Source organism: Helicoverpa armigera, chromosome 28, assembly GCF_030705265.1.
Source record: "Helicoverpa armigera isolate CAAS_96S chromosome 28, ASM3070526v1, whole genome shotgun sequence".
Lineage (NCBI taxonomy): Eukaryota > Metazoa > Arthropoda > Insecta > Lepidoptera > Noctuidae > Helicoverpa > Helicoverpa armigera.
This window is the reverse complement of record NC_087147.1, coordinates 7,443,222-7,460,561: the sequence shown is the minus strand read 5'-3', so window position 1 is coordinate 7,460,561 and position 17,340 is coordinate 7,443,222. Positions and strand designations below refer to the sequence as shown.

Here is a 17,340-nt window from a genome sequence, read left to right as displayed (position 1 = left end):
TATTGATTAACACAAAACCAACCAAACTGAAATCAAATCAAACAATACAAATTCATGAAAAATCTGAGCCGAGCACAAGCATTCTCTTTTGAGCTCAAAACTGTATTTTATTTAAACTTCAGTTCGAAGATAAATATTTCGAACCCTAAGTGAGACGTCAAAGGGCTTCAGCAGAACTATTTCTCACTGTCGAAAAGCCAGACGGTCAAGACGTAGGTACATTAAACAAAGATTTTTCAAACTTCACTCGAATAAAGATCGACTTTGCAAAATATTGCGCTGCAGGCATGCAAATATTGAAAACGAAAGAAGGATTACTTCAAAAAAGAATCTTAGAAATATATTAGTTTAATAACGTACTTGGACCGTTAGAATTTGGGTTGTAATATCAAAATTTAATAGCTGAACTTTTACATAAAAAATGTTTTGATATCATTAAATTGGTGAGAGTTCACGACCTTTTCTGTTTCAAATAGAATTTCTAATAAAAGGTCTGTTACTCTTTGATTTCTGTATCTATACCATTCATACATCTATTGATTTTCAATGAATTAAATATAATTGTACCTTCTCTTTCTTTATTTTGTATCAACAAATCTACCGATACCATTTCTATCTTCACTTCACTCATTGAATTCGAAACGTGAACTTTATCAAAGTTTATTTAAACAGAACTATGTAGTGAGTTAATTAATTTCTTTTCATACACCATTTTCTTGTTTCTTGAAACTTGTTGTTTCATTAGTGAACCGAGTAGCACCGAAGTTGTTTACACAAAATTACCTATCTGCCCCGAAGTCACTAGCCTGGGGTTCTAAACCTTTGCAGTGGGTACCAAAAGTACCCGAGCTAATACTTTGGCGAAACTTTGAGATTCCTTGGCAAAGTTTCCTGTGCACTTTAGCGTCGGAATCTGGCTATCCTTTGTTTCTTGGTGGTCTATTTTTAATTCTTTATTGAAAGAGGTATTCCTTGGAATCAGGGCTTGTGGATTCTTGTTTGAACTGCTTTGGTTTTATATTCTATGTAAAGATTGTCTTTAAGAGATCGGTTTTAGTGATAAGATCAGCCATTGTGTCACTAAGCTTTTTTTAATCTCGGTTTGCTTTTTGTAATTTAAATTTCTATACATATAAAAGAATATATATCTATCTGTTTACCTCTCCAGGGTGATTTTAAGATCAATTTACGTATTTTCATCAAGTGCTTTTAATATATTTTTTTCGGGTTTGAATACCTGTTACCTAAAACACCTTAGCACTGCGCAAACCTGTTTCGTTCCTATACAGAATAACACAAAGAAAACACCCACACCTATCAGACTCAACAAAAAACGAGAATTCGAATATTTTCCACCCAATCTAGTTCATCGAGGAAAAAACCTCAAAAACCCACTCGTTGTATGAAAAGGAAATAACAAACACTATAGAGGCTGATACTGAAAAATGATAGCAACCATTCAAGCGGAAGGTTTTAGAGGCAAAATTATTGGTAGTTTATTTCCAAACGATTTGAGAGTGGCAAAACAACGTAAAGTATACGGAGCACGGAGGAGGAAAAGATAGCGGAGATGCCATAAGGAAGGTAGGTCAGGCACCTTCTTGTAGGTCAAATTTGTACGGTGGGCATGACCAATGCGATCAGTTACGAGTGAAGTATCGAGGCGTTTGGGTTCTTTGTGACATTTGTCAAGGATTTTTGCTACTACAAAAAAATGTTGGGGCCAAAGAAGGCGTGTGTGTTCGTCGTCTCCCGAACATCCGCATTTTGACGAGTTACTTCTTAAGAGATTTTCCGTTATGGCACCTCCGCTAGTCATTTTGTTCTCCATGGTCCGAAGTGTCGCTTGCACTATCTCAGAGATATGTCATTTTTATGCAGAAATTTCAGATTTCAGATGCAAATATAAATACAATCTTATTTCAAGTTACAGTCTTGTTCGGAACTTATTTAAAGATTCTGCATAGTTTAAAGTATTATTATAATATTGTGCTTCTGAGTAGATATTCTTAGTTTTCTTGGTTTTCAAGTTGTCAGTTTATGAATAGAAATGACGGTAACAGCATTGAGCGTGTTGCTGAAAACCTTTGATAAAACTAATTGAAACTTTTGTTCTAGAAGCTTTAAGTTTGATAAAATTGATTACAATCTTTTGTTTTAAAGCGAATGAGTAAAATAAACATGGCTTAGTAACGATTTTACCAGAAATAAATGCTACAGCTTTCCTTCGATTCAGCCAGCATCCAGAGAGATTACCTACTTCTTACTCTCTGGGAAAAGTAATCTATAATATTCTCAACACCAAATTGTATTGCAATTGATTGCAATTTAAGCCTGAAAATAGGTTTATGTACAAACTAAACTATTGCTATATTAAGGATCATTTTCTTATAATGTACGCTTAAGTTAGGTAAACAGACATAGAGGGCAATAAGTAGCCTATCGTGATAGTTCAAACCAATAACCCACCGTAATACCGTAATAACAACCAATCAAAGGCCATCATGCCATAGTTACAAAACTCCAAATGATTCCTTTAGTAAACACTTTCCACAACTCAAAGCAATATCTTCTTCTCCCGAGCCTTTTCCCAACTATGTTGGGGTCGGCTTCCAGTCTAACCGGATGCAGCTGAGTACCAGTGCTTTACAAGAAGCGACTGCCGTATCTGACCTCCTCAACCCAGTTACCCGGGCAACTCTGGCTCTGGTATGTTACAAAGCTCTTCACGATTCCTATGAAAAATACTTGCCACAGCTTGTAATAGTATCCATGGTAACCAAAAACAACGAACTACATCTGTCAGAACTCAGATTCAAAAATTACATTCCAGTGTATTGTGTACAGCGGTTGTCAAAAAATTGTTATGTATGTGACAACGAGGGGAGCGAAACCATAACCGAGCTACTATCAGACAGTGATGCTCAAATGTTTTGTTTTTTTTGACAAGAGAAAAGGAAAATAAAGACGAAGTTTTGTGAGAGTTTTTGTCACTTCTTGATGTAAAAGCTACTGAAAGATGTAGTTGAAATGGCGGGTGAAATGATTTTTGACATTGCTGTGTTTTAGTATATTTTTTAAGTTGGTGTTTTTTTTTGAGTGGTTGTACTTTTTTTGGTTCAATGCAAACTGCTGCACCTATTTCCTGTTTTGTATGCTCTTTGAATATAAAAAAAAAATCTTATGAAATCATAAATATTTTTAAGGACGGGCAATGGTCATGAAATAATGGTCTTAGGCATAAACAACTTAGTAAATACACACTATTATTGGAACCCTAGATTCATTTTGGTACTACTTTTTTCTCTCACCTAAACCCACATGCAAGGCCAAATAAACTTTGAAAACCATTGTCCCAATCAATCAACGGGCCGTCAACCACGCGATATGAACCGGTATCGTTAACCAATCGTTTGACAGCTGACGACCGATTTGAAAGTTTTGCAAAAAAAAAAAACTTTTTTCATTTTTTTTTGCAATTTTTTTAGTTTTTTTTTTTCATTTTTTTACATAGCAATCACAAACGTGTGATCAGATTACAAACGTTTCGTTATTTTTTTTTTACTTTTTCGGTGTATGCTTTGATAGAAACCTTTGATGTATGCCGAGGATTTTTCGATTGGGATTTTGAAAGCTGCTAGTAAAAAATAATGGTGGCTGCTAGTAAAAAGTGAATGTTTCGTTCGGTTCAAATATTGATCGCGGATTTGGGTTACGGATGATTTCTGGTTGTGGATACAAAGGCATTTTTATTCTTTTGGTTTTCTCGTCGTCTATAGGCACTGTCTAATATTATGAAGCTGAAAAGTATATTTGCCTGTTGGTTTGAAAGCGCTAATCTCAGGAACTACTACTGTCTGATATGAAATATTTTTTCAACATTAGACAGCCCATTTATCTAGAAAATTACTTTTAATGCAGAGACTTTTGGAGTTAACATAGGTTTCCTACTGTTATATACTCTCAAAGTAAGGACAACTTTAAACACCCTGTATATCACCTATATCACCGTATTATTTTTTCATAAATAATTCTAAATCACCGCAAAATTGAATCATAAATTAATGACCTTACCTTAACCGACCTTCAAAACAAAACCACTAACGGACTTCCATAAAACTCCTATAAACCTCATACAACAGATTAATTATAAAGTACTTAATTATTAATTGGCATTTGACCGTAACAGTACACGCATACTAGAAACTTTTAGTCGGCCGATAGTTTGTTTGGGTTCCTAAATCAGTATGAAGATGAATGGTAGTAAGCACGTTACATAGATCAGGTATTGAGCCGGTATTAGACCGAATGACAACTATCAAGACTTCCAGCCTAGAAGTCAAATGGTGCGACTGCCTATATGACCTCCTCAACCCGGGCAACCCAATACCCAATATATGACTGGTGTCAGACTTACTGGATTCTGACTACCTGTAACGGTTGCCAAGGATGGTAAATGAAAGCCGGCCGATTTTAGAAAAGTTGCATTGATACTGGAACTGGAATCGAACCCAAACACTCAAACTGGAGAGGTTGGTTCTTAACCCACTAGGCCACGACAACTTTTAAAGACTGAAAACTATGATTGCTATAAGGATTGTTTAAAAAAATGTTTGTTTATCATCAGGGCAACTGTCGGCCGACTGTTTAATCTGCAGTGTGCGGTTACTCTCCCGGCCTAACTATAAAACTGAAAGTCGCTACCCTAGGGGTTCGTTTTAATTAAAATTTCTAAATTAAAATGCCAATAGTTTGTCACCCCTGTGTTTTAAAGTTTGGTATTAGGAAGGAGGGTGAATTTGTGCGGATGTTTTTGGAAATAATTGTTATTTTAATTCTTTTTGATTTTGTTTTTTTAAAGTGTGAGTGATTAGTTTGTGTCTGTCTTAAAAATGTCCCGGTTAACTTATGGGTTTCCTACGTTATAATGACTTTTCATTTATTATTAAGGTACTCTTAAAGCTTAGTAAGACCAATTAGGTATCCTAAACGAGACATACTGGTCAAAAGATTTGATTTTATTAATTTAACCTGCTAACTCGTACTCAAAAAAAAATCGGTAAAAAAACTTTTAAGTTAAACGGTTTTATCTTATGTGCACTGAAAACTAGAAAATAAAAAAACTGTTACTTACCTATAAACCTACATAGGTGGTCCCGGTCATATTAGACTAAAATAAAAACGTGGGGCCCATTACCTAACTATTGCTGTAATACTTTCTTCTAGAGGTATAATAGGTGTGGATTTCTACTTACTATAATCGTAACTGGAGATTTTGACAATCAATAATCAGCCGTAGCGGCTTCACCAGCGAACGCCGAGCTCACGATCTACCAAAATATAAAGATATGCTTTGCCACAGGTAGGATTTCAGAGGGCCCCCACGTTTTTATTTTAGTCTAATATGACCGGGACCACCTATGTAGGTTTATAGGTAAGTAACAGTTTTTTTATTTTCTAGTTTTCAGTGCACATAAGATAAAACCGTTTAACTTAAAAGTTTTTTTACCGATTTTTTATTTTCTAGTTTTTAGTATTTAAAGAAAATGCCTACCGAATATTCCTCATTCTATATATGGGTCAGCAGCGGTGAGGGAGTGCCGTACTCTTTCTGACTAAAAACCGTTGTGTGTCGTCGTAGGCCTTTTATGTACCAGGACAATCCCGCAGCCCAGGCAGGCCTTGGCCCTGTTGGGCCCCGCTGGGGTTGCTGACAGTATTCTACTTGAGTAGCCCTTTCATTTGATACCCATATTGAGGGGGTTGTGGAAAAAATATGTAATCCGCCATTTTGTACCGGCAGCCATCTTGGATTTACAATGTTATTGATATTAGTATATTGTATTGTCATCGGAATTAAAGGTGTGTACCAAATTTCAGATCAATCTGACAACAGCAAGGTACTTAAATTTGAATTACTAAATTTGACCCAAGAATAAATAAAACAAACAGGGTAAGCTAAATAAAACCGTTTAAAAACACTGGTACTCAGCTGGTCCGGTAAGACTGAAGGCTGACCCCGACATAGTTGAGAAAAGGCTCGGCAAATGATGACGAAATCTAGAACTAACTAACATATAAAATAACATATAATCTCCGTTGAAACTTGTCACGGTATTATCAAGAAAATAGGAAAGCTCTTAAAAGTTAATCCAAATTCTATCAAAAAGCCCTCCTGAAAATCCGTCCAACTAGAAACAAACAAATCACTGTTTAGCATTCACAAAAAACGTAACCTACATACATTCTCTAATCGCAATTTCAAACGGTTTGCTTCAGAAACAAAACACGGCGCGACAAGGGAAATCACGGTCCACAAGTTTAATTAAAATTAATTACAATGCGTAATTAAAAGCTTACTTTTGCAACTATTTTATTATCTCTATCCCTCTCGAACGTTTGCAGTCTGTATATTGCTATCTCGTCTGACCGTTTCTCTGCATCGCGTTTTAATTGGGGAAGTTTTTAGATTTGGAATGAGAAACTATTGTTTGTTTGTGTTTTTTTTTTTGCAAAATGTTGTGTTTGTTTTGGATATTGAGTAGTGATGAAGTGTAAGGAATTTCATTTATTTCACGAACTAGTAGATTCAACATCATATACCTACAGTTTTTTCTACCATGTTGGGGTCGGCTTCCAGTCTCACAAGATGCAGCTGAGTACTACAGTTTTATAAGGAATGACTGCCTACCTGATCTCCTCAACCCAGTTACCCGGGCAACCCAATACCCCTTGGTCAGATTGGTTGTCATACTTTTACGCTTCTCTCTAACGACTACCAAAGATGTTCAAATGACAGCCGGAACCCACTAAAGTGCCTTTCGAAACGTGCCTTTCGAAACGTGCCAATTTAAAACTTGCTGAAATAAAATAAAACCTAACACGATATTATCATACGGTAGTGCTGGAGTTTTAATTAAACACAAGGCTAGATTTCCCCAGTCGCAGCGCCTGCTGGCCACAGTTCTACAATATTTAGTATTTTGTATAGACAACGATGAAACTAGGACTTTTGGATACAAGATGTATGAAAAACTGGTGATTATTTGGCGAAGATGATAAGTTAGAAAGAAAGAAAATACATTGTTTGATGTTAGGTATATTGGTAAATAAAATAAAAGGGGGTTTGTTTAATATACTTCCATTAAAGATACCTTTTTATTCATCACCATATTATCCATTGCCATTGAAACGATATTGCAAAAGTTTGCTTATGTTTTTGCTTCTATTCTACGTAAAAAACTACAGAAAGGATGATGAAACTCAGCAAAAAGATACCAAAAATAACATAGATTACCTTTTATCCAGGTTCAGGAAGTAGTTCCCTCTCCGTAAACTACTAGTCGCTACTAAAAGCTCACGTAATTAAAGTCGTAAAAACTAAACTACAAGACACGTTGCTATGATATAATGGATTAGAAACTTCCAGATGCTACAATAATATAATTATCTTTTATGTTCATATGTCTGGAGGTCTGACTTTTATTATGAAAGGAACTGTTTCTCATATCCTGGTAAAAACTATCATATTTCCTGTATTTAAATCCTGTGTTCACATGCCACAGTCTTCAGTATATAATATCTTTGAAATTGACAGATATACAAGAGTTATTCGCAATTTATTAAACGTATCAAAAATGAAAAATTAAATTAAATTAATTAATTATTAACACTTCATTCCACCATAGTTACGTCGCTACGCAACATCATACATACATATAAATAGTACACAAAAGCCTTCTTTTTTATACAGGCTATATAAAACAGAAATATTTTTTAAATCCGCCTAGTTTCTGAGATTAGTTAGTACAAGCAAATACAAATAAACTCTTCAGCTTAGTCAGTTAAGTACAGATTTTAATATTTATTTATTAAATATTAAAACGCTGGACTCTACAATCACTACGTATTAAAATATTCACAAATACGTAGTTATATATAGTTTCACAAAACTTCAGCACAGCAATGTCGGAATGTTAAAGTTTCGCGCCTCTATACACAGGGGGAGACTAATTAAAAACCGGCCGACTCACGCCCAAAGAAACGGCACAGAAGCAACACCCTGTATTTAGGTCACCGCTTCATTATACGCCTTTTTTGCTAATGACTGGGTATCTGGATTTGTGGCTTTTTGTATACTTTTTCCAGGCTATATTTTTATTATCTGGTAGTTGTTAGTATAAAAACATCTTAATAAAAAAAACTACCTCTACAATGTAAGAGACATTTTAATTATATTATTAAAATTGACTGCCTCGTTAGCCTAGTGGTTGCAAGCGCGACTGCTATGACTGAGGTCTCGGGTTGGATTCCTGGGTCAGGCCGAAGTCGCTTTGTGGGTTTTATACACAGCAGCCCGTAGTCTGGAAGTTGGTGATTGATACACCCGTGCATCGGAGAGCACGTAAATGTCGGTCCTGCGCCTGATCTCTCTCCAGTGGTGTCGGATTGCCGTCCGAACGGGCTATGAGAGTGAAGGAATAGTGAGTGCACCTGTGTCTGCGCAAATGCTCGTGCACTATAATATGTCCTGCGCGTCTGGCTGATCTCCTTATGTGAGAACAGCCGACGTGGCCAAAATTGGCCTTGTACGTATTATTATAGTTACGTTTCATCATCAAAATCCATTGCATATACCTAAATTAAACTTTCCCCAACTATTCCCGTATAGGTCAACCGACAATCTTAGCAGTAGATTACACTACCATACACTGGCTTGCACAAAACACGGCACAGTGGACAAAGTAACGGCAAGTTGGGCATAAGCTGCTTCAATAATAACTGGGAGCTAAACAAACCAGCGTCTAAGTTTACGAGACCAGCTAAAATCTAGCCAAGTCGTCAAGTTGGGGATGGTCTTATCCATGAGCGAGAGCGATTTTGAAAATTTATGTTAGTAATACAGAAGTAGCAACAATAATATGTTGCTACTTCTGTATTTTTTTTGCAAGGAAAATTGCAAAATTGTGCTAGGAAAATTGCTCACTATAATTATAATAGAAATGCGTCTTTAGTAAAAAAAACTATCATAAAATCCCAAGGGATTGAGCCAATGAAAGGAACCATTATTTTTTTAGTGCATGTAGGTAGGTAGGAATTTAGTTTTTAACATGTTTTGAACAGATTTTTAAGTCTATTTAAAATTGATATAATAAGGCACTCTTAAGTAATTCCACAGCCATTTACACGTTTTCAGACATTTCATGTGTTATTTTCGACTTCTAAAAAGGCATCAATTAACTTATTTCTGTCTTCTTTGATAAGGCTTTCTACTACTAAATCATATACTTGAGCAACTAAAATAAGTTCAGTCGTTACTTAACCCGCTCCGCTACCTCCTATGCCCTATTACCCCCACTCTTGCATTACCGCTGGAATCTAGTGACAAAGCCGATGTGGACCAACTCAATTACATACTAAGAGCGCCCACCAACACGATTTATACATACTAAATACTATAGTATGTTTGATTAATTTATTTCCTTGTTTTTTGGGTGCTGTTGTGAAAGACGACGTTCAGTGCATGCTTCTACAAGATGAAGTGTTGATTTGATAAAGATTTTAGTTGTATCAAGTGGAAAATCTGTCTGCATGGCCACACACATACTACCACTGTTATAATAAATGTGGAAGTAACTCTGTATTATCTGTCCGGCTGTCACTCCAAAATTACTTAACCAAATGAAATTAATTCATTTGCACTACTTATTCAGGCGCAGGAAGTATTTCTTGCAGGACTTTAGCGGGAAAGCAGCTTGTATGAAATTAATGACATAGAACTGCTCATAAAATGCAATAGATGAAAATAATATTTTTATCGATTGCATTTAGATAGATAAGTAGTTAGGTGATAGGCAAATCTTTCTCCAAAAAACCTATCAAGCGACATGTGAACTAAAATAATACCAGTAACTGCAGTAACTTAAAACTACAAACCAAGAATCACCATTCTAACAAATTCAAAACTCAAAACCAATCGGTTAAATCTTAAGTACTTACTTTCCACCAATTTCGCGTTCATTTGTTTTCCGAATTGGAAATTTCTAGTAACTTGTGCGAACGCTTCACCGGGGCTCAAGGCGCAGAAAATGGGAGAAAAATCAATCACTAAAAGTTCACAAAACTTGCTACTTAAGGGCCTGACTTAGTTTAAACGCCGAGAAAAGGACACAGACTTTTTTTGTTGGATAGCTTTATGCAATAGCAAGGAAAAAGTTTTTTTTTTCTTTTTTTTTGCTTTGGATTTTGAGTTTGAAGTTTTGCTAAGTTTTTTCGTGCCTGCCAGTGAGTTGTTGAGTCGCATTTTATTTTTAAGTGTTTGAGTTTTTTAGTAAGTAAGGCTAAGAATTTTGACCTACTTACATTTTTTCCATCACTTCCAATCATAAATTATTATAAAAAAAAAAACTACTTAAAATTCTTCCCCAAAGAATTCAAGATGGCATTAAACAAAAATTTCTTGAAAACAGTTTCCTCAAAAGACTATATTATGTTTATTAGACTCGTATAATATATTGACCAATAAAAATGGTAATTTCGCGGACAAAATGAAATTAAACCGAGGGGCGTTTGTATGAAGAGATTATCTAGCACGATGAGCAATTTGATATATTAAAGCAATTTTATTTATGACTTGAGGAAAGTAAAATGATTGTTAAATCTGCTTATTCGGCTTTGGAGAATTATTGCTCGCCTCGCTTTTGGTTCGTGGAAATTTTTCCATGGCTTTTTAACAGACTGCGTAATGACGTCCGCGTGTAATATTTTATGTTTTGATTCGTGACAAATCTTGTACCGTAAAAAGAATAATTTGATTATGCTTAAAAGTATAAGCACTGGTAAGATATTTTCGAATCTATAGGTTTTTTCCTTTAGACTTATTGAATGCAATATTGGAGGCAACATTTTTGAGTAGCATGTGAACTCAACATTTTAATAAATGTTGATACAATCTATATTAAAATTTTTCGTGGTTTTAAAAATCACCCATATTTTAAGCCAAAAACATTATATTTTAGAGACCTCGAAAAAAATCGGTACTCAGATGCAAGTGGTTAGACCGGAAGTCAACCTCAAGATAGATATACCTGATCGTAATATAAGCAAAAAATATTTTTTTCAATTTCACTATTCTAAAGAATAGTTCCTTCTCACATATCACTCTCATGAGTGGAAGTATCTCGCTCCAGTGGGCCGGAGCGTCACACCAAGGCAAGGATTCCTTCGACTGAAGTGAAGGCCAAGCCTTTTATTTGGGTTGTAGCTTCCTTGGATACTTGGATAGTTGGATATACAGGGGTATATTGGATAGTTTCAGATGCTTTGAAAGGATGAGTGAGCTTTGTTGGATATTGTTTAATTTTAGGAGTTATAGTCACGTTTTGCCAAGTATAGAAGGTTGAAAAGATGGCTATTTTAAAACAATATCTATATTTCCAATTTATAATATTTGTAAGTAGTTAAAACTGCAATCTAGGCGATGGTTTCAGAACTTTCATTTTTTTTTTCATTTCTCATTAGGTATTAAAACGAAAATATTTTGCGATATGTGTAGTTTATACAACTTAACCGAATAAATTTATTTTGCAACCCAACCAGAACTCCTATAGAAAATTCTAATACACAAAATACCTAACCTTTCTTTCAACGCACCCTATAAAAGGCTATTTCTATTCCACTCGCAAAGGAAATCAACTACCATTTAAAAAACAGGAAAAGCCGAAACTACCCACTATATGGGGTAACTACAATTTATGGCTGGCAACACAAATTAATAGCAGTTTTCGGAAGCGAACCTAATTGAGAATTGTGCTCGATGCGTGCTTGATAGCTTAACTATAGAGTTTGTATTTATTTTGGTAGTTTTTTTTTGTATGTTTTTATAGATGAATTGGGTGGTTCGCTAATATTGGGTGTATTTGGACTTGGTTTCTTTAATGGAGGCTATTTTGGCTATTGGATAATTTGAAATAAGGAAAAACTTCAATTTAATCATTAAATATACGGCGGTAGGAGTCACTTATTACACTTATTAAAAAACTAAATTTTGGTTATTAATTACAAATATATTTTTAGTCTATTTCCATATCAAATATTAAAATCTTTTCTGCAATTTCGCAGTGGCAATATTGTATGTATATGTTTAATGTTTTAATTAATTGCACTCAAATGCCATCATCTTAAAAACGAGTAATCACAAATCAAAGTCTAAAAGTATATCTTACATTTCCACTGAAAGTCAAAGTCGAAGTAAAAGTCTTTCATCGAGAACGGATTCAAGCACATTGATTGCCACGCTTGTTCGTCGAGTGTTAGCCATTTCGGTCCATTCAGAGTCTTTGCTTGAGATTTTTCCTATACCAAAGTCTTTGTAAGTATAGTTGAGGGCAAAGAATGTAGGTCACTTGTGTGTTCAAGCTAGGTAAATACAAAAATGATTTTTGATGTTCCGTACAAAGAAAATTAGTAGTCAAAGAATATTAATTGACATTGATTGCTCATAGCGCAATTGAAGAAACATTGTTCAGATAGTCTGCCTTTGTTACGTTATAGATTTTTGCCTAGAAATAAAGCAATTACTATAATTAAAACATTAGATTTCCAAAGATTAAATCCTACAAATATTTTTAATGTGAAAGTTTGTGAGAATTTATAGATGTATGGTTGTTATTATTTCACTCAAAAACGGCCAGACCGATTTATTTGAAATTTGGTATGTAGATAGGTGACCCTGGATTAACACATAGGCTACTTTTTATCAACACACCAAACAAGTTTTCCATATTTTAAGGTACCTACTGAAAACATAAGCGACTTTCCTCTACCTTTTTACCCAGAATTCGGAAAAGATAGCCTCCCAAATATCATAAAATTTTCAACAAATTCAAACATTATCCAAAAATTACAAAATACAATTTATACGGAAGGTAAAGTAAAGGGGTATCAAAAATGTGGTGTTACAGTTTCCAAAAGCAGGTAAAGCAAGGGTTTATATCCATATTTCATGAGATCCCTCACACAGATGGCAGTTTACACTTCATTGCAAAACGTTCCGTTTCACGTAGAAATACCTGAACGGTTCAATTGATACGATTTATTTTTAGTTTGGAAAGATCGAGAAATTAGGATTTGGAACGTCATCTGTGAAGTTTGATAGGATTTGTGTGAGAATGAAAGATTTCTTGTGATTTATGATGCTTGTGATATTTTTTGTGGATTTACGTGGGTTGGAATGAAATTTTATTTTTTCAGTGAGAAGATGTCTTATGCCACCTGGTAAAATTATATTATTCAAATATGAAAAGAAAAATAAGTTTATCACCTATCGTAATGTAATGATGTTCCCAATAATCTATTTGTTAGTTTGGTGACTAGTTAGGTATAAGAATTTTACATCTCTCCTAAGGGGATAATTTCAAAATTCTATCTTTCAAACAAATCAAGCAAATCAACCAAACAACGGGCTTGTGGTCGTAAAAGAACAGAGCAATGATGTTCAAAAACAATTGAAAAGTAATTGCTTTATAACAACAAAAAAGTGTTTATTTAAGTGCCAAACTTCTGCCTACATTAAAAGAAAAACAAGCGAGAATCAACACTACCCAAATGAAACCATCTATTTTTCTTATTACCTCGAAAACAATTCGCAAAACGGTAACAAAACATTCATCAATAATAGATTGCGGGGTCTAAAGTACCCGTAGTACCGTTTACCTCAACCGTGAAGCACATTTCATATTTTCGGAATCCAACCCCCGCTGTTGTCCAAATACCTTCCCATTTCGTGTAATAAACGGGGTCTTTTGTACCCGTATCAATACAGGGTTAAAATACGACTGGTATCTATCACGATGATGTATGGGCGGTTGAGGGTTATTTTTTTTATTTTGCAATTACTGGTAGCCTTGACTAAGTTTGTAGGTGATGGAGTGGGTTTTGCTCATCATGTGGCAATTTTGGAAGTGTAGCTAGGGTAATGGATTTCGTACTGATGGGGGAAAGTCTTTTTTTGCAATTAAAAGACGTATGAACATCATGGCTCGTGGCTAAGTATAGTTATGGCACGGATAATGAGCTCTCGGCGGAAGAGTGGGGATCGCTTTGCGCACTGTATACTTAAGGCAATAAACCAATAAATCGCTTCTGCGCAGGTGAAGGTAAGGCCTTAATATCCTTGCCGATGATTATAACAGCCGTATGTGTCGATCGATCACAAGGTGAAGCAATGTTTGGTGCGGTTTGTCCTTGGATGGGTGAGTTTCTCCGTGTTTCTGAAGACATGTTAATTTGATGGATTGTGACAGTCATTTGAACATCTTTGGCAGTTATGGGTACCCAGAAGCCAGAAACTCTGACAAGGGGTATCGGGTTGCCCGGGTAACTAGTTTGAAGACAGAAAGGCAATCGCTATACCTATATATAAAACACTAGCACTCAACTGCAATCCTACAAAGCCAAGTTAAGCAGTACACGGCCTCCTAGGCTGAACTACGAGATGCCATTACAAAAAAAAACTGCAACCCTCTAATCAGCTAATCTATGAAATTCAAATTTTAGAAAAACTGAAATTGGTTTATGTTCCAAGCATAACACAGTCTAACGATTTCTATATTACACTCAAGTTATCTGTCAAAAGTTACCCATACAACAGACAATTTCTTTCGAAACTTCGAGAATAACTGTTACATTTCAACGCTACACAATAGAAATATGAAATCCAGGCTGAAATTCAGACAATACAAAAAGCAAGCTGGTGAAATCTTAGCCTGTTTCACTGAAACAGCAGTTTTCAGGCTGAAAGCTAGGCGTTTTGATAGCTCGCTGAATTTTAGTTTACACATCGTTATGAAGTTTAGAACTTGTGTAGCTATTGTTTTTGTACAAATATGTGTTTTGTTCAATGGTTTAGAGGTTTTATTTTGAATTTATTTGTATTTTTTTGAGCCAATTAGGTACTTCTACACTAATGTTATAAAGCTTTCTTATTTACTTGAACGCGCTAATCTCGGGAATAATTGGACCGATTTGACAATTTCTTTCAGTGTTACATAGACCATTTATCAGTTGATTTTAATGTTGTACTAATGATAAGTTTTACCGGCTACTGATAAAGTCTCTGCTAGCCTATAGGGAGATTTTATGAAGGGTAAATTATAACTTTGTTTCACAGGACTTAGATAGCAATATCTGACAGAAATTATAAACAGCCTTTATCTGGCAGATAGCTTTAATTCTCGGATAACTAACTTACACTTAATCGGAAACAAGTGATACCGGGCTTAAGCTTTTAAACTACAGAGTCTAATCTCAGGAATATCAGAAAAAAATATCAGTTCTAGACCAATTGATTCCAAACCGCACAGTGGCCAATCCATAGATCGTACTCAGAAAAAAATCACTAGAAAATTTTAAAACGAAATCCCACGTATATTGTATCGCAGGCGAGCTGTTTGATCGCGGCAGGCACGTGCTATAAATCTCCGCTCTGTTCCGTTCTGTGGTCGACATTTATTTTGTTTTGTGTACGATACCTTCTAGGTTTTAATCACTGGGCTGCTATATGCGATATATGCCCTTGCGTCTGCGGTTGATGGTTGCGATGGGTTTTCTGTTTATTATTTAGTGGTAACGTGAAGGAAGAGTTATTTCATATTAATCAATGATGAAATTATTGTTCTATAATGTCACTAGTTAGTTGGTATTACTAGAAAGAATGTTACTTGTAAGATGACGCTGACGGAAGAATATGGAAGACGAAAACATCCTGCGTTGACCCCAAATAAAATGAGGATCAGTGCATATGGAATAATGTCATTGATTTACCTATATGGTTTTGTCGTCAAAACTGCAACAATAGGATTTATTTTATACCTTGCTTTTGTCCATCAATAAAGAAAACTTTAAACACTATGCAACAGTCAAAATTACCCTTAAAAAAACTATCAAAATCAAAACCTAATCACTCCAACAACCGATTGTTTCACAATCTCCATTCGATTAGTCTACTAACGTTTTCTCGATACTCGGCAATAATCGAGTTAGCACTCGAGAGGCAGTATCGAGATTCCTGCCTCAGCTGCTAAATGAAGAGGTGCCTCGCTCGGATAAGGCACGGCGTTTGAAGGGTTAAATCGTTTAGTTGCCTAGTGTAATGTGACGCATTGCGTATTACAATAGCTTCAATAACTACTGATAAAGTCTTACAGGAACTTATCTGACAGATAAAGTGTAACTTTTGAATATAAGTCTTGGATACAAATATCTGGCAGAAATTATAAGCAGCCTTATTTGGCAGATAGCATTAACTATAGTTCGGCCGCTCAGAGAATGCGTTTCTGACACATCGCGATTGATCTGACGACGTAACTTTGTAATGGCGTTGCAGTACGATAAAAATATTTTTGCTGGTTGTTTATCGTTTTAACAATTGTTGAGCATTAAAACAACATTATTATATCAATAATAATCAATGAATGTTGTAATTTTGTGCCAAATAACTTGGCAAACAATATTTTTCTAAATCTATACTGCGCTATTACAAGGTTATGTCAGCGCTTTATATTTGTAGTGCTGTGCTAAAAATAACAGGCAAGTATCGTAATCTGTTCTGGTTGATGGTTCTTATACAGTTATACTTATAATATAAAATAATACGTTTTGTTTTTCTTTTTAAGAATTTGAAAATAATGGACTATAGGATAACTTTTATGAAATATAAAAATAAAACTATGATCAAACTGAACGCGCGAAAGAAAGTAGCATTTTTATAATATATTTAGGTTGAAAATGGTAACCCCAAATGGCATCATGGGCCGTCATTTTGTGACGCTAAATAGTCATTTGTTGTCGTTTCGTGCGCTAAGACTAAGTGCCCTGCCTCATTAGGACGCCAATGGCGACGTCGCCGGCTACGTATCCAAGCAGTTAGTATTGAAATGTATGGAACCTAACTCACTTGGCGACGGTTTGGTAACGTCGCCAAATTGGAGGCGTGGCCACGAGCTACAGTTCCCTATGTGGCTTCTGGCTACCGTGGCAGATTGGCGACGTGGCCACAGTAGCCACTATAATGTACACGGTAAAGCGCACCTCCCTCACACAGTCGCCAATGTGGTCGCCAGTCAGCTTGCAATTTCTTGAGCGACGACGTAAACAATTGACTGTCGAGACGCCATGGCCACTCGACATGGCGACATTTGGATGCCAGAAGTAGCCAGACCTGTGCCGCTGGCGACGTCGCCATGGCGTCCCAGTGAGGTAGAGCTCTAAAAACCTGATTTTGGAAGATTTTGACCGAGATATCAGGATTGATTCTGTTATTGATAATACCACGTAATATAC

At 35.5% G+C, this 17,340-nt stretch overlaps 1 protein-coding gene across 23 annotated transcripts in view; it reads left to right on the top strand.

Moving 5' to 3' along the window:
- Positions 1-17,340, top strand: part of Nrm (neuromusculin) — a 423,138-nt gene that overhangs the window by 345,668 nt on the left and 60,130 nt on the right. The gene's annotated exons all lie outside the window — the stretch shown is intronic.